The following is a 9,546-nucleotide window of genomic DNA, read 5'->3' on the forward strand; positions in this document are numbered from 1 at the left end:
TCACTTGACTTTTGGGGGTTCAGAGCACAGGTTCAGCGATTGTACAGCACCCGTGTAACATTTTTCAGGTAAAGGGCCTTGGTCTAGGGACAAATAGAGTAGGATCCCTGCTGGGAGTAATGGAACTTGAACCAGTAATCTTCCAGATACCAGCGCAGATTAGCCTCACACGGCCAGAGTTGTAAAGAGGAGGGGTTTATCCCAGAATCACAGACACAAGCTACTGACACCTTGCTAATTTAGAAAACTCAACTGATCTTATCCTTGTTCTGGGGACACAGTGGCTACTCCTTTGAAATTTGAACATTTTTTAATTTAAGGTAAAACCCGTCTTTACCTGGTATTTTCAGCAAACGGCATAGTGACCACTTCACAGATGGACTGATACCTGGTTACTTTTAGTGTTTGCAAGTTCTTAACTTTGCATGTGTGTTATAAACCAAAGAGTATGTGGGAAGTAACTGGATGGGGTGGCTGTCATTTTAAAGCACAGTTATTGGCTCACCAGTTAACCTTCTCAACAGGTCTTTGGTATTTGGAGGGTGTGTGGAGACCACATAAAGTTTTCACAGGTAGTGACAGGATTGGGATTCAATCAAACTCTACTAAAGCCAGTGTGCTATTGTGTTCTTAAATAGTCCTGGGGTGGTTTCCTCATTCCTGCATTAGGTGGGCTCAATATAAAGGAGATGGGGTGGAAAGCTTGTAAAACATACCTATAGAACAGTAGAAATAATGAACAACACAACATTCAGCATATATTACACAAGGAATGAAATCAAAAGCTTAATAAATAACAATGTATTCAAAAAATAATAAAAATATTGAATAAAAACATACATTTGAGCCAGGGATGAGACCCTGGGTGAAATATAACACCATCAAAGCAAATTCAAGAATGAGGATGGTAAATGATAGGAGAATGAAGTATTAGTGGGCTGTCTGAATAAAGTGTGTGATAGAACAGTAAAAGAGACATGATTTTATTGAAGAAGATTACTACACAAGCAATGAATAAGTATAGGGTGAGCTAACACACTGCCCCAGTCCGAGAAAGACAATTATTCATCAATCACAAAAAAATCTGCACACTGATGAGATGCTTTCCATAAATGGCATTGTACTCTTTATATACAAATAGCTCTAACAAAGTAATATCCAATAGATTTCCTAATGGATTTTCAGGAAAGAATTACAGGTGAAGAGTCCTCAGAGTGTTCATTTCTGATTTTGAATGGTAATGTGTATTCTGTACTTCACGCTCCAAGGAAAAGGTTAAATAAAGCAGCTGTGATTTTGCAAGAGTGTGTACAAAACCTCCTATGATGGAAAACAATTTTGGACGGCGTTTTCCCTTGCCCGGACGCGGGTCACCGGGGCCCCACTCTGGAGCCAGGCCTGGAGGTGGGGCTCGATGGCGAGCGCCTGGTGGCCGGGCCTGCACCCATGGGGCTCACCACCTATGGGATGGGCCAAGGAGGTCGGGTGCAGTGTGAGTTGGGTGGTGGCCGAAGGCGGGGACCTTGGCAGTCCGATCCTCGGCTACAAAAGCTGGCTCTTGGGACATGGAATGTCACCTCTCTGAAGGGGAAGGAGCCTGAGCTAGTGCGCGAGGTTGAGAGGTTCCGGCTAGATATAGTCGGACTCATCTCGACGCACAGCTTGGACTCTGGAACCAATCTCCTTGAGAGGGGCTGGACTCTCTACCACTCTGGAGTTGCCCCCGGTGAGAGGCGCCGAGCGGGTGTGGGTATACTTATTGCCCCCCGACTTGGAGCCTGTACATTGGGGTTTACCCCGGTGGACGAGAGGGTAGCCTCCCTTCGCCTTCGGGTGGGGGGACGGGTCCTAACTGTTGGATGGGGTGCTAGAGGGCATACCTTCTGGGGACTCCCTCGTTCTGCTGGGAGACTTCAATGCTCACGTGGGCAATGACAGTGAGACCTGGAAGGGCGTGATTGGGAGGAATGGCCCCCCCGATCTGAACCCGAGCGGTGTTTTGTTATTGGACTTCTGTGCTCGTCACGGATTGTCCATAACGAACACCATGTTCAAGCATAGGGGTGTTCATATGTGCACTTGGCACCAGGACACCCTAGGCCTCAGTTCGATGATCGACTTTGTGGTTGTGCCGTTGGACTTGCGGCCACATGTCTTGGACACTCGGGTGAAGAGAGGGGCGGAGCTGTCAACTGATCAACTGGTGGTGAGTTGGCTTCGATGGTGGGGGAGGATGCCGGTCAGGCGTGGTAGGCCCAAACGTGTTGTGAGAGTCTGCTGGGAACGTCTGGCAGAGCCCCCTGTCAGAAGTAGCTTCAACTCCCACCTCCGGCAGAACTTCGACCACATCCCGAGGGAGGTGGGGGACATTGAGTCCGAATGGGCCATGTTCCGTGCCTCTATTGTTGAGGCAGCTGACCAGAGCTGTGGCTGTAAGGTGGTCGGTGCCTGTCGTGGCGGCAATCCCCGAACCCGTTGGTGGACACCGGCGGTGAAGGATGCCGTCAAGCTGAAGAAGGAGTCCTACAGGACCCTTTTGTCCTGTGGGACCCCGGAGGCAGCTGATAGGTACTGGCAGGCCAAGCGGAATGTGGCTTTGGTGGTTGCTGAGGCAAAAACTCGGGCGTGGGAGGAGTTTGGGGAGGCCATGGTGAACGACTTTCGGACAGCTTCGAAGAGATTCTGGTCCACCATCCGGCGTCTCAGGAAGGGGAAGCAGTGCAGTGTCAACACTGTATATGGTGGGGATGGTGCGCTGCTGACCTCAACTCGGGACGTTGTGGGTCGGTGGGGGGAGTACTTCGAAGACCTCCTCAATCCCATTAACATGCCTTCCAATGAGGAAGCAGAGCCTGGGGACTCAGAGGTGGGCTCCCCCATCTCTGGGACTGAGGTCACCGAGGTGGTCAAAAAACTCCTTGGTGGCAGGGCCCCGGGGGTGGATGAGATACGCCCGGAGTTCCTCAAGGCTCTGGATGTTGCAGGACTGTCTTGGTTGACACGCCTCTGCAACATCGCATGGACATCAGGGACAGTGCCTCTGGATTGGCAGACCGGGGTGGTGGTCCCCCTCTTTAAGAAGGGGGATCGGAGGGTGTGTTCCAACTACAGAGGGATCACACTCCTCAGCCTCCCTGGAAAAGTCTATTCAGGGGTCCTGGAGAGGAGGGTCTGTCGGATAGTCGAGCCTCGGATTCAGGAGGAACAGTGTGGTTTTCGTCCTGGTCACGGAACAGTGGACCAGCTCTATACCCTTAGCAGGGTCCTGGAGGGTGCATGGGAGTTTGCCCAACCAGTCTACATGTGTTTTGTGGACTTGGAAAAGGCATTCGACCGTGTCCCTCGGGGAATCCTGTGGGGGGTACTCCGAGAGTATGGGGTACCGGCCCCCCTGATAAGGGCTGTTCAGTCCCTGTACAATCGGTGCCAGAGCCTGGTCCGCATTGCCGGCAGTAAGTCGAACCCGTTTCCAGTGAGAGTTGGACTCCGCCAGGGCTGCCCTTTGTCACCGATTCTGTTCATAACTTTTATGGACAGAATTTCTAGGCGCAGCCAGGGCATTGAGGGGGTCCGGTTTGGTGGGCTCAGGTTTGGGTCACTGCTTTTTGCAGATGATGTTGTCCTGTTTGCTTCATCAGGCCGTGATCTTCAGCTCTCTCTGGATCGGTTCGCAGCCGAGTGTGAAGCAGCTGGGATGGGAATCAGCACCTCCAAATCCGAGACCATGGTCCTCAGCCAGAAAAGGGTGGAGTGCCCTCTCAGGGTTGGGAGCGAGATCCTGCCCCAAGTGGAGGAGTTCAAGTATCTCGGGGTCTTGTTCACGAGTGAGGGAAGAATGGAGTGTGAGATCGACAGGCGGATCGGTGCGGCATCTGCAGTAATGCGGGCGCTGCATCGGTCTGTCGTGGTGAAAAAGGAGCTGAGCCGCAAGGCGAAGCTCTCAATTTACCAGTCGATCTATGTTCCTACCCTCACCTATGGTCATGAACTATGGGTAGTGACCGAAAGAACGAGATCGCGAATACAAGCGGCTGAAATGAGTTTCCTCCGCAGGGTGTCTGGGCTTTCCCTTAAAGATAGGGTGAGAAGCTCAGTCATCCGGGAGGGGCTCAGAGTAGAGCCGCTGCTCCTCCGCATCGAGAGGAGTCAGATGAGGTGGCTCGGGCATCTGATCAGGATGCCTCCTGGATGCCTCCCTGATGAGGTGTTCCGGGCACGTCTAACCGGGAGGAGGCCCCGGGGAAGACCCAGGACACGTTGGAGGGACTATGTCTCTCGACTGGCCTGGGAACGCCTTGGGATTCTCCCGGAAGAGCTAGAAGAAGTGGCCGGGGAGAGGGAAGTCTGGGCATCTCTGCTCAAGCTGCTGCCCCCGCGACCCAACCTCGGATAAGCGGGAGATAATGGATGGATGGATGGATGGTGTACAATTTGACGTTATGCATTATTTGAGACCAGGGAAGATAAGATATTATTATTCTATTATGGTTAACCCTTGAGAAACTGAGAGAAGAGCCAAAGTGAATCATGCTGTTCATTTGCCTACTGATTGGTCTCTTATTGATAGGATGATAGAAAAATGATTATTCCAAATAAAATACAAAAGTTATTTTGTTAAATGTTTTTCTTTTCAGCAAAATGTATACATTAAGCTTCTGATTATACTAGCAGATGACGTAATGAACAAGTGCCCAGATGGACAAGTGGTACGGCCATACTGTTAGTAACTATGACAAATTGATAGAAGCTTTTCTTTGGTCTCTTTCTAAATTATGTGCAAGATAGGCCATTTTTTAATTTATTTTCAAATGTTCATGCATGTTTTGTAGTTTAGGTGAATAAAAGGATGGAGAAGATGAGCCTAGCTGTGTTGGACTCAAGGAAGAAAATGAGCACAGAGGGAACAGTGGTCTACTGCAGGATACATTTGCATTTACAATGGGCCAGTTTAGAGTTACAAATCAATCTAACACAATGAACTTTGAGATTAAACTGTTTGGAGAAAAATGGTAGCCCTCCAGGAATTGAGTTTAAGACCCAGAACTAGCAAGCTTGCATCCCATGAAAGACTGCATCAAGTAAAATACAGAAATACAGTCTTGTATGTTTGTTTATTCCTATTGTTGTGAAGCAGAATTCACAAAGCTATAGACTGTTCACCTATTAATAGTGAGTTGTTGTGATACAGGTATTTTTTTACTCTAGTTGCAGTAGCAATCCTGTTCACTCCAACAGAAATCCATTTGAACACATTAATTAATTATTATTTACTTATTTGGCAGATGCCTTTAGCCAAAGTGACTTATAACATTTGAGAAATAATTGGTTATATTTCTTTTACTCTTCTAATTGGAGCACAGGCAGGTGAAGTGACTTTCTTATGGTCAAACAGTATCAGCAGCAGGATGCTAAGGTTGCAATCTTGCCTCAAGTTTAATTCTTGTTTGTTTAATCCTTCGGATTTTTTAAAATAATTTTGTGCATTGTGTTATAAATTATGCTTTTGATTTTGTTTCTTCTGTGTTTTTTTATTTATTTACTTTGTTTATTAATTATTTTTCAATTTTGCATTGTTAGGTTTCTTTATTTTAGTTTTGTTTGTCTGCCCTGTCTCCTGCAGGTTGAGCCACTTCATTAGACCATTGAGGTACTTCCCCACTTAGTATTTAAATTGAAGTTTCAGCATTGCATTGTGTTTCTGAATTCCTGTTTTATGATTTCTTGCTTTTTTGGCTTTGTTGCTTTGACCTCTGCTTTGCTCTGTACGTAAGACTGCACAGGTCCAGTTTTTAAGAACTGTATCCAGAAGAACTTGCCGATTCCAGAAGGTTCACTGAAACTGAAAATGGCCTTACCTTCCGCCATGTCAACTACCACCAGCGAGCCAGCAACACCGTTTCCAACAGGGCTTTCTACTCCACCTGCTGAGCACAGAGAAGACCAAAACAAAGTCTTTGAGCTGAAGGTAATGATCACCGCAATGATCATTGCTCTCGGGGGGTCATAAAGGACCTAAAGAATAATATAAAGAAGGTTACAAATGATATAAGGAAAGAAATACACGACATACACAAGACAAATGAGAAGCTGGTTCAAGATATTAAAGACCAGGAGAAACACTTAAGTAATCAATTTGAAGCAACCTTTAAAGGTATGCTAGAAAAAATTGAGAAAAACATTGAAGAAAAAATACTGGAAAATGCAGCAAAGTTTGAGAATATATTTAGAGCACTTGGTGCTCAGTTTAAAGATGTTAAGCAAACGTTCATGACTTGTATTGAAATAGTTGAACAACTGGCATCTACGGATGATGGAAAAGCAATGGCTGCAAATTCCAAATGCAAAGTGCTCGGAGACATAGTATCTGCGCTGGGAGATGAATACATATGGAATTATATCAGAATCGAAAGTCTCCCTGAAAACCATGAAAGTTTAAACCTAGTGAAATTCATAGCTGAACTATTCTGTAAAATAATTGGAGAGGACTTCAAATCAGACACAGAGATAGCAGCAGCTTACTGCATAAGTGGATTGAATGCCTCAAAACCTAGAAGCCTCATTGTGCATTTTGACAAATTACAATGTAAATTAAATATAATGCTACTTCTCAGATAGAACCAAGAGATTATATTTGAAAATAACCACATTCATATTTTCCCTGATTTCTCACCTTCATCAGCCACTAAACATGTTGCATTTTACAGAATTAAACAGCCCTTACGGAAAGCCGAGATCAGATACAGCCTCTTTTATCCTGCTAAATTGAAAGTGGACATTCAAGGCAAGTTATACATTTTTACTTTTCCGGAGCAGGAAAAATAGCTAAGAAAATTGATCCCTACACTTTTGGAAATACAATCATGAGTCTCATCGTGTCCTGGGCAAAGCAAAGAAGATCTTACCTGCTGTTTGATCCACTCGCAATGAGACTCATACCATAATTATACATCCTCTTTCCTTCTCAGCCATTTTTTGTTTACATTCTAATTACATGCATGTATATATATATATATATATATATATATACATACATATATATATATATATATATATATATATATATATATATATATGTGTGTGTGTGTGTGTGTGTATGTATATGTATGTATGTGTATATCCTTACAATTGTAAGTGCCAACGTAACAATAGACTTCATGGCAATAACTCCTGGCAAAATTGGAAATTAAGATCAAAGCTATCTTATGTAGTAATGTACTATCTTAAATTAAGACTACAAAATGCCAACATAAGTTCAGAAGCAATGTTTCCATGAGCAAGCAGTTAACTTTGTGAACTGGAATGTTAAAGGTCTCAATCAAGAATTAAACGAGAAAGAAAGTATTCTCTCACCTAAGAGATCTAAACACTAAAATAGTATTTTTACAGGAGACTCACTTCTTAAGCAAGGATCAGTTTTGGTTGCACAGAGATTGGACTTGCCAAATATTCCACTCAAGCTATACAAAGAAAACTAGAGGTGTGGGAATTCTTATACATAGAACAATTTCATTTATAGTATCAGATGTAGTATCATGGATGGGGGTTGATTTGAAGTTAGTTTTGTCAAGTTTGTTACTTGTTTGGAATGTTACTCGCTTTTAATAAATTGAATAAAATGTTAAAAAAAAAATTCATTTGACCTGACCCGCATCTATTAAATTGCAATTGAACTGTGGCCTGCAAGTAAGAGCTCATTGAAACTGCAAACCGGATCTGTACATGCTACAAGATAAAAACTGGTATTTGTATTTTAAACTGCTGAGTATTGTTCATCAAGAAAATAACACAAATATGTAAACAATTATCTATCAAAACAAATTATTCATGTATATACATGACCATAAACAGTGGCTTTTAATTTCAAACATACAGAGGCAATTCCAATATACGGCCCTCTGTATGATTTGAATTTAAAAGTTATTAAACAATTCTTGTTACAAGCCTATACTGTAAGTGCTGCTCTCTTCGCAGCTCGCATATTGTTAAATACATGTTGGAAGGATCTGCACCGCCAATTTGAAGGTTGCCAGTTCGAATCCTGTAAATACCAGAAGTGATTTCACTTTGTTGGGCAATTGAGCAAGGCCCTTAACCTGTAAAATCTTACACTGTCCTGGGTATCACGTTAACCTTCATCCAGCCCTGCAAGCAGGTCCTCCAACCTGCAAGGAAAATTTGGGGGTTAATGACAGGATTTGCACTCTAGCCACTATAAATAAAAACCTCACACTGTTCCACTTGAGTGAGTGTGGTGCTGAAGTGGTCACCCACTGCACTCAGGCTCTAATCTGGAATCCCTTGGTGGGTGCGGCAACCTGCTGTATCAGTGCAGGCTCCCAGCCTCTGTCTGTCTTTGTGTCTTTTGGAAATTTCTCCCTTTGCACCAATTGCTTTCTTCAGACACTACTGTACTCAGGACTCTGTTTCCAGCAAAACTTTAGTTTGAACTCACATGCATCTGTGTTCCTCCATGAAACATCAATAATGCATCTTCAGCATTGCTCTGGAGAATCATCCAAGTTCTTAGTGCTGCCACCTCAGGCAAGTATATTACTTAAAATGACTAAAGTAAGCCCTACCCGTCTGCTTCGGGGTATCTCTATGACTTGAACTCTCTTCCTATCTGACATTATTGAGAACAAAGTCTGTCGTAGGTTTCGACTTTATCTTTTATAACAATAAACTTTATTTACAAACTAACATTTCACTTTCCCATGTTTTCCTCAGGTTCCAAAGATATGCCTTGGTTGGTCATTAAGGGGTTTTACTTTTCTTTCAGCATATTACAGCTTACTGACATCAGATAAAACATTGCACAGTACAAGTAATGGTCTAACATTTATCAATGTATCCTTACCTATGACACTCTTCCAGTTCACATTATCTGGGCAGCAGTAGGTGAAAAAAGGCAACCAATTTTCAGTTATTTCCAGTAGAAAAATGTAAAATCACTATGTTTTAGTGGCACTGAAGAATTCTTCATTGGTGTTACTGTTGAAACGACAAGTTTAAATCAGTTTTGCGGGGCTACGGTAACACAGCGGTTACCGCTGTTGCTTCATGGGTCAAGTTTACTGAGTTCAAATCGCTGTCCACGTAGAGTTTCCACCAGTGTCTGCATGGGTACTTCATTTTATATCTCCAACATCTCCACATAAGTGTTGCATAATGATAAGCACATTATTTCATTGCTAAAGGTTTTGGATGAAGTTTTTCAACAGGATGCCGTTATTGACACTAAAGCTGTCTATTTACATAGGTTTGGAGACAGAAGCTTTCACTGCACCAGCAACAAGTTGGACTGGTGTGCTCCCCATATACAAGGAAGAGTTTAAGTGTGTTCCGTACGTGACAATAATGACCCTATAAAACTAGAAATTGACCCCGATGTATGATCGTATGTGTGAGTGGGACTTTGTCCTTATTTGGCAGTTTAAGTATTAGCCGGCACTGTATGTTTTTTTTGTTGTTGTTTTTAAATCACCTATATATTTACTCAGTGGCTGTCATAAACTAACACCTTTCGACTCTTTTGGCAAGCATCAT

The sequence above is a fragment of the Erpetoichthys calabaricus genome, chromosome 4 (genome assembly GCF_900747795.2).
Source record: "Erpetoichthys calabaricus chromosome 4, fErpCal1.3, whole genome shotgun sequence".
Classification (NCBI taxonomy): Eukaryota; Metazoa; Chordata; class Cladistia; order Polypteriformes; family Polypteridae; genus Erpetoichthys; species Erpetoichthys calabaricus.